The sequence below is a fragment of the Mauremys mutica genome, chromosome 3, assembly GCF_020497125.1.
Source record: "Mauremys mutica isolate MM-2020 ecotype Southern chromosome 3, ASM2049712v1, whole genome shotgun sequence".
NCBI lineage: Eukaryota > Metazoa > Chordata > Testudines > Geoemydidae > Mauremys > Mauremys mutica.
This window is the reverse complement of record NC_059074.1, coordinates 101,546,994-101,555,053: the sequence shown is the minus strand read 5'-3', so window position 1 is coordinate 101,555,053 and position 8,060 is coordinate 101,546,994. Positions and strand designations below refer to the sequence as shown.

General features: G+C 48.4%; 1 long non-coding RNA gene across 1 annotated transcript; it reads left to right on the top strand.

Moving 5' to 3' along the window:
- The first annotated feature begins 1,546 nt into the window (after positions 1-1,546).
- LOC123367003 lies at positions 1,547-7,669 on the top strand. Its single transcript, XR_006578262.1, has 3 exons — positions 1,547-1,765; positions 5,875-5,961; positions 7,263-7,669. It is a non-coding gene; the product is annotated as an uncharacterized LOC123367003 (long non-coding RNA).
- Positions 7,670-8,060: the final 391 nt, after the last annotated feature.

The following is an 8,060-nucleotide window of genomic DNA, read 5'->3' as shown; positions in this document are numbered from 1 at the left end:
GATGACCCAGCACATGTTGCTCTTAAAATGAAGATTTTCATTACAGATTTCACAAAACACAAAGAAGGTACCAATGTGAGCTTTCTAAAGCTAGCTACAGCACTTGACCCAAGGTTTAAGAATCTGAAGTGCCTTCCAAAATCTGAGAGGGACTAGGTGTGGAGCATGCTTTCAGAAGTCTTAAAAAAGACCAACATCTGATGCAGAAACTACAGAACCCGAACCACCAACAAAGAAAATCAGCCTTCTGCTGGTGGCATCTGACTCAGATGATGAAAATGAACATGCTTTTGGTCCACACTGCTTTTGGTTGTTATTGAGCAGAATCCATCATCAGCATGGATGCATGTCCTCCGGAATGGTGGTTGAAACATGAAGGGATATATGAATCTTTAGCACATCTGGCACAAATATCTTGCGAGACCGGCTACAACAGTACCATGCAAACGCCCGTTCTCACTTTCAGGTGACATCGTAAAGAAGAAGTGGGCAGCATTATCTCCTGCAAATGTAAACAAACTTGTTTGTCTGAGTGATTGGCTGAACAAGAAATAGGACTGACTATTGTAGGCTCTAAAGTTTTGCATTTTTTTTTTTAAATGCAGGTTTTTTTGTACATAAAATTCTACATTTGTTAGTGCAATCTTTCTATCATGAAAGTTGAACTTCAGTACGTGTATTAGGTGAATTAAAAAATAGTATTTTTTATTTTACAATGCAAATATTTGTAATCAAAAATATAAAGTAAGCAGTGTACTTTGTATTCTGTGTTGTAACTGAAATCAATACATTCAAAAATGTAGAAAACATCCAAAAATATTTAGATAAATGGTATTATTGTTTAACAGCATGATTAATTTTTTTTAAATCACTTCCCCCCCCCCAAACCCCACGAGGTTTCCGCTATCCTGGAAAATATCTTGAGGCTTAACCTAGTATTCTGAGAAAGGTCTTACTGCAATGGATTAAAAAGTAGGCTTGGAAGGGTTAGATTAGAAAATAAAATTAAACACGGTACACTTCAATTTCACCATACGCACAAACTGAAACTATTCCATCAATTGACATTTACAGATAATCAAAAAAAGTTCTCTTGAGAACTTACCTTAAAGGATATTTACTTGGTATATTTTGACATGTGACACTGACAATTTGTTTGAATGGTTATAAAGCTAATTTTGAATCTTGACATCTACCCTCACCTTAATTGTCTACCCACCCCACCAATTTCCTCAACTGTGAAAATTTAGAGTTGATAAAAATAAAAGATGCTTAAAAACAATATTATCCATTCATTTTTTTAAATAAAGTCATTCTGTCAAGCCTAATTACAACTAACACTGCCTGAGGGTTCTGATTCAGCAGCCCGTATCTGTTAACTTCTAGTAAAGCATAAGCTTAAGCATACACTTGAATACTCTGACAAATTCACTGCCCTGCACTTTAAGCAGGGAGGAGTTTGGCTGGCTGGCGGAGAAAAGAAGGCAATGTTTTCTGGCCTGGGGGAGGAGGGGAGACATAAAACTTCTGGAAGAGCAATCAGCGTGGTGGATGACTCACCACCTAGGAATGAGGGGTTTAAAAAAGGTCAGCCTGGGCCTGGCCTCTCCCCTCATCACTCGGAACAGGCTGGGCAGCTGGCACAGAGGCTCCCACACATGGCTTGCTGCAGGACCACATGGAAGCCAGTATGTGAAGCAGCATGGCTCCAGAAAAGCAGACAATAGGATTGGGAAGCAGCATGGCTCCAGGGGCATGGAGAAGGGTGAGCTTGGGAAAACAGGGGGCTGTTACGCTCCAGAGACAGGGAAGGGCAGGCAGAGGCAAATTACACAGAAAAGGGGACAGCAGAAAGAAAGAGAACTAGCCTTCCTCTGCCCCAGGTACTTCCACCCACAGGCAGGCTGGAAGCTGCAATCGGGAGGGTGAATTTGCAAGCAATGCTAGTCATAGTCAGCATCTGAAACAATGTGCATTGGGGGAGAGTAGGGGAGGGAGGCAAGGGAATTTAACTGTTTCATGTACAGTAACTCCTCATTTAACGTCATCCTGCTTAACATTGTTTCAATGTTAAGTCCCTGCTCAATTAGGGAATGTGCTTGTTTAAAGTTGTGCAATGCTCCCTTATAACTTTGTTTGGCTGCCTGCTTGTAAGATTCTGTGGCAGAGCAGCAACTTTACAAGGGAGCATTGCACAAGTTCCACTTCTCCGCCTCCCCCCACTCCCTCCCAGTGCTTCCCCCATTGCCAAACAGCTGTTTAGCGGTGCTTAGGATTTTCTGGGAGGGAGGGGGAGGAGTGGAGAGACAGGGCTTCTCCAGTCCTCCCCCACCCTCCCAGAAAGTCCTAAGCCACCAAACAGCTGTTTGGCAGTGCTTAGGACTTTCGGGGGGGGAAGGGATGTGGTGTGCTCCAGAGAGGAGGTGGAGTGGGGGTGGGAAAGAGGCGGGCCTGGAGCACTCCTGGCAAAGTCCAAGTCTCTTCTTCTCCTAGGAAGCTGCTGCTGCAAAGGTGCTTCCTAGTGTCCTTGCCTGCAGTGGGCTGTGCCTGTGTGGGGTAAGCTGGGGGGGGCGGGGGGAAGCTTACAGTATAGAATGCCTTTTGTCTGCCCCCCCCCCCCATGTCCTTGGAACCTAACCCCCTGCATTTACATTTAAATGTATAGGAAAATTGGATTCGTTTAACATTGTTTCACTTAAAGTTGCATTTTTCAGGAACATATCTACAACGTTAAGTAAGGAGTTACATCCACTTGCAGCATGGCTAGTACAGTATGAGGCTGCAATTCTTTCAGGTTGCTGCTCAGGTGCCTGTTCCTTTGCTGGAAAAGGAACAAGCAGAGGCAGGGCAGTCCCACTGGAGACCAAGGGCTGGAAAGGGACCCAAGGCAGACAGTATTGCAGCAGGGGCAAGAGAGGCTCACAAGTATGGGGGCTGCTAATGCCCAGCATGGTGTGTTTAATAATTCAAGGCATAACCCAGGGCAGCCTCTTGAACTGAAGAAGGGAAATGACTGAAGGGAAGCATCCACGCATGCAGGTAGGCAGGCTGTGTGGATTAATGGGGTAGTCAGCAGAACTATGCAGCAAACAGTCAGTGAAGTTGTTTCTGAGGTTTTTTCCCCCACAGCATCACAGCGCTTGGTCACCCATAACCAGGTCACCCATAACCAGGATGTTCTCTTCCAGTGAACACAAGAGAGGGCAGTAATGCTGATCCCAGGAGTGAGTGTGATCTAAACCACACAGAGGTTGGGGGCATGGGTGGTATCCGGCCTTCCAGCCTGGCAAGGGCCGGCTGTTGCAGGGGCCGGCTGTTGCAGGGGCCACTGGCAGGTGCAGGGGCTGATCAACCAGTCACTCAGTGACTGCACCTGAAGGGGACAGGAGTCAGCCTATGGGGTAGTAAATACTCTAGGCCCATCTTCAGTGGGGGCACTGATGGTATTACACAGCTGCTGCATGCTAATTTGCATTTACTGCAGCAGCTTCAGGCAGCTAGGTGTGCGGGGTCTGCACAGGGTCACAGGGCAGGCCCAGCATGGGCTCAAGTTTGGGCAGCAGGACCCCTCTGGATGACGCTACTTGGCGGCATTTCGGCAGCGACGCCTATTGACGTTGCTGCTTGTCAGTGGAATTTCAGCAGATGCTCGTCCGCCGCCACGGTCCTCTGTGGCTCATTGTCTGGCACCCACCAGGCAAAAAAGGTTGGGGACCACTGGAGGAGAAACTCCTGGGGAGTCTGCGGGGGAGCAGGACTCTGCGGAACTCCCTCCATGTAGTCCCGAGTAGAGTTATGCCGGGGTGGCTGACCCGATGGGAGTTCACCTACTCAGTACAACTAAATATAAAATCCTGAGAGGTGAATACATGGATATATTATGCCTAGTGCACAGGGAGGTGTTGACAGACAGTAAACATGGGCAAGGCAAGCAAAAATAGTGAACTACCCAAGAGGCCAAGGGTGCCTAGAACATGAGAAAATTGGGAGGCTGCCTTCTTCATCTATGCGGGTGTTATAGTACAGGCCTACCCAGAGAGGAGCCCTGCCTTGGTTAAGTATACAAATATAATTAGACAGGCACACACTATTTGGGGGCATGTCCTGGCTTAATTATAATTAGCTGTTTCAGTTAAGGGCAGCAACACAAACTGGGATAAGGTGGCATCACACATTATGGTTGCACTGGATGACATCAAGGGCACCAGGGGTTTGTTCATACCGCAACAAGCTCAGGAGTGGCCCCAGATAGGTTATAGTATTTACTGGGCATTTAATGATGGTTGTTTTTGCAATCCCTGTAGATACAGGCATGTTTGTGAGATGATTACTGCCAGCAATTATATTTTGACAAGGCTATGCCCATGGGCTGTTCAGTATCCTGTGCAACTTTTCAGAAATTCAGTACAATGTTGCACTAGTGCAGTCAGTGGGACTAAACCAAGTAGTGCATTATTTGCATAATTTTTTTGTTGTTGTTCAACGATAGACATTTCAAACACTAGCTAAATAGTTGGGGGAATCCCTAGTAGAGGAGAAAACATAAGGCCCTTCCACTATATTGACCTACCTGGGTATTCAGCTCAACACCAGGGAGCGTATATCTCCGCTCCCTCAGGATAAACTTCAGGAGCTATCAGGGTTGCTCCAGAGAGCACTGGGGGCTTAAAAAACAAAACAAACCAAACCACACCTAGACTCCAAGAACTGCAACCTATTCTGGGGCACCTGAACTTTGCTTGCAGAGTTGTTGCCCTGTTTTGCGCCTGGCAGGCGGCAGCAATGGCTGGCATAGCCAGGCCACACCATTACATACCAGTCACTAGACATATAAAGGAACACTTGAGGGTGTGGAAAAGTTTTCCGAGTCAACTTAAGAGGGTATCATTGTGGAGGGAGCAATGATTATTACAAAGAGGATTAAAAATCCACTCATGCAGCAGGGGGTGCAGGTTTTGGGGTGTTTTATCAAGGCAAATGATGTGCACAAAATGATCCACCACCTGGACACAAAACGGGGTTGTGCATAACATGACCTTCTTGGAATTCTTCCCCATTTTAGTTGCAGTGGTCATTTGGGGGATCAGAGCTAGCTAATATAAGGGTGAGAGTCTGGTGCAACAATATAGCAGTGATACAGGTTATCAATCACCAAACTTCCAGATCGCACACAGTTATGAAGTTGGCAAGGGCGTTTGTTCTACAATGCTGAACCTTCAACATCTGTTTTTGTTCCAAACACATGCCCAGCATAGATAACGGCATAGCAGACGCCTTGTCTCATTTCCAGTTTCACAGATTTCGTGAGCTTGCAACCAGGTTGCGGGCTCTCTGGAACCTCAGAATGTGATGTGGTCGGCAACTTTGCCTTTAAGTAATTCCAGGCCTCCTCCGCCTTTAGATCCCCACAGATCCTTCAGTCCAATCCACTTCTCTAACTAATTTCCTTAATTCTTTAAGGTTAGCCCTTTTGAAATAAAAGAAAATCCTAGTCACAGATCTATTTTTGTGTGTCCTTCCATTTAGTTTAAATGGAATTAGCTCATGATCACTCGAACCAAGGTTGTCCCCTACAATCCTTTCTTCTATGAGGTCCTCACTACTCACCAAAACCAAATCTAAAATGGCATCCCTCTTGTTGGTTCAGCAACTACTTGGTGAAGGAATCCATCAGCTATCACATCTAGGAAAATCTGAGCCCTAATATTACTAGCACTTGTCCTCCAGTCTATATCTGGGAAGTTAAAATCTCCCATGATTATCTTGAACCTGTCCCACAGCAGAAATGCCCTGGCATGGTTGGAGTCGGACTGCTCCGATGAATTATATTCTTTGTACCAGAACTAACTTTGATTTTTCCTCATTTATCAACAGACCCAGGGCATGGCCCATCACCTGCAGTATTGAAATGTCATGCTGGACTTGAGACCTGGAGTGGCTCTTGATGAGCTAGTTATTGAGGTATGAGTAAACCTGGATACCGTGATGCCTGAGGGAAGCAGCTACCACCGTCATGCATTTGGTAAACACCTTGGGGGCTGTAGCCACACCACAGGGCAGCATAGCAAACTGGTAATGAGTAGGACCCACCATGAAACACAGGAATTGGCTGTGTCCTTGGAATATCGGTACATGGAAGTACAAGTCTTTCAAATTGAGGGCAGTGTACTCAGGGGCAGGTCTAGGAATCCCACCGCCCCAAGCAGGTTGGCGCGCCGCGGGGTACACTCTGGCGGTCACCGGTCCCGCGTCTCCGGGGGACCTCTGGCAGACATGCCTGCAGAGGTTCCGCTGGTCCCGCGGCTCCGGTGGAGCATCCGCTGGCACGCCTGTGGGAGGTCCACCCGAGCCGCGGGACCAGCGAACCCTCCGCAGTCATGCCTGCGGGAGGTCCACTGGTCCCGTGCCTCCAGTGGACCTCCCGCAGGCATGACTGCGGAAGGTCCGCCGGAGCCGGCTGCCGCCCTGCCGGCAAAATGCCGCCCCAAGCGCGCGCTTGGCGCGCTGGAGTCTGGAGCCGGCCCTGAGTGTACCAGTCTCCCTGATCCAGGGAGGGAATGATGGAGGCCAGGGAAACCATGTGGTACTTCAACTTCTTGAGATATTTGTTGAGATCTCGCAGGTCCAGGATGGTTCTCAGACCCCCTTTGGCTTTGGGGAAAATAAAAAAAAAAAGTGTACCAGAAATAAAATCCCTTGCCCCTGTACTCCTGAAGGGACTTCTTCCACAGCCCCAACTTGCAGAAGGCCTCCTGCAGAGCAGGTTCTCATGATAAGGGTCCCTGAACAAGGATAGGGAAGCGGGGGAATGGGGAGAGAAAGAGAAAAACTGGAGGATGTAACCCTGCATCATGGTATTGAGGACCCAGTGGTCCAAAAAGGTAGAGAGAGGCCCGGAAAGGGGACAGGCAGTTGGAGAAACGTGGGGAAGCAGGATCCGGGATACAGGCTGGTAGGTCATGCACACTTGCCACCCTGTTGGTGGAGCTTGACTGAGCAGAGGGTGCTCACTGATGACCTTGCCAGTGTCTGTAACCTCTGCCCTTTTTACAGGGCGACTCTGACCTGGGTTGGCTCCCAGAGCCTTACGCCTTTTGCATCTTAAACCACTTTCTGGCTGGGCTCAGGCTGTAGAGGCCCAGGGTCCGCAGTATCTCCTGTGAGTCCTTTAGCCTGTGCAGTTGTGTGTCTGTCTGTTCAGCAAACAGAGCCTGGATGCCAAATGGAAGATCCTGTATTGACTGTTGGATCTCTATTGATAGACCAGATGAATGCAGCCAGGATGCCCTGCTCAGAGAGACAGTGGAGGTCATGGTTCTGACTGCGGAGTCTGCTGCATCTGAGGCCGCCTGGAGGGCTGCTCTGGCTACTGCTTCGCCCTCTTTAAGGATCCCACGGAACTCCTTCTTGGGGTCCTCAGGCAGCAAATCCTCAAACTTGGCCATGGATTGCCACATATTAAAGTCGTAGTGGCCAAGCAGGGCCTGGTGGCTGACCACTCGCAACTGAAGTCTTGAGGACAAATAAGGTTTTCTTCCAAATAAAATCGAACCTCTGAGTCTTTGGTTTTTGGGGTTGCACCTTGTTGGCCTTGCTTTCCCATATATTAATGGCCAACACCACCAGGGAGCTTGGGGTAGGGTATGTGTAAAGGTATTCATGATCTTTAGTGGGCACATAGATGGGGACAGTGACAAGGGCGTCTGTCACCAGGATTGTGATCTTTGCCACCTCCTTGTGCAAGGGCAACACCACCCTGGCAGGTGCTGCTGAGCTGAGGACATTGAATGGGGAGTCCAAGCATTCCTCCAGCTCCTCAGTGTGAAGCTCTAAGTTTGAGACCACCCTCTTTAGCAGCTCCTGATGGACCTTAGCATCATCCTGTGGGACTGGATGAGGGGTCCTGTGATCACCTCATCAGGTGAGGAGGAGGAGGAAGCGGAGGATCTGCCGCCTCTTATGGCTGATCAGTTGGTCCCTTCATGGGAACTCAGTGAATCTGAGGGGTCTTTTCCCCAGTAACCGCCACATCTGGGGCGGGTGGGAGACCATGGCTGCCA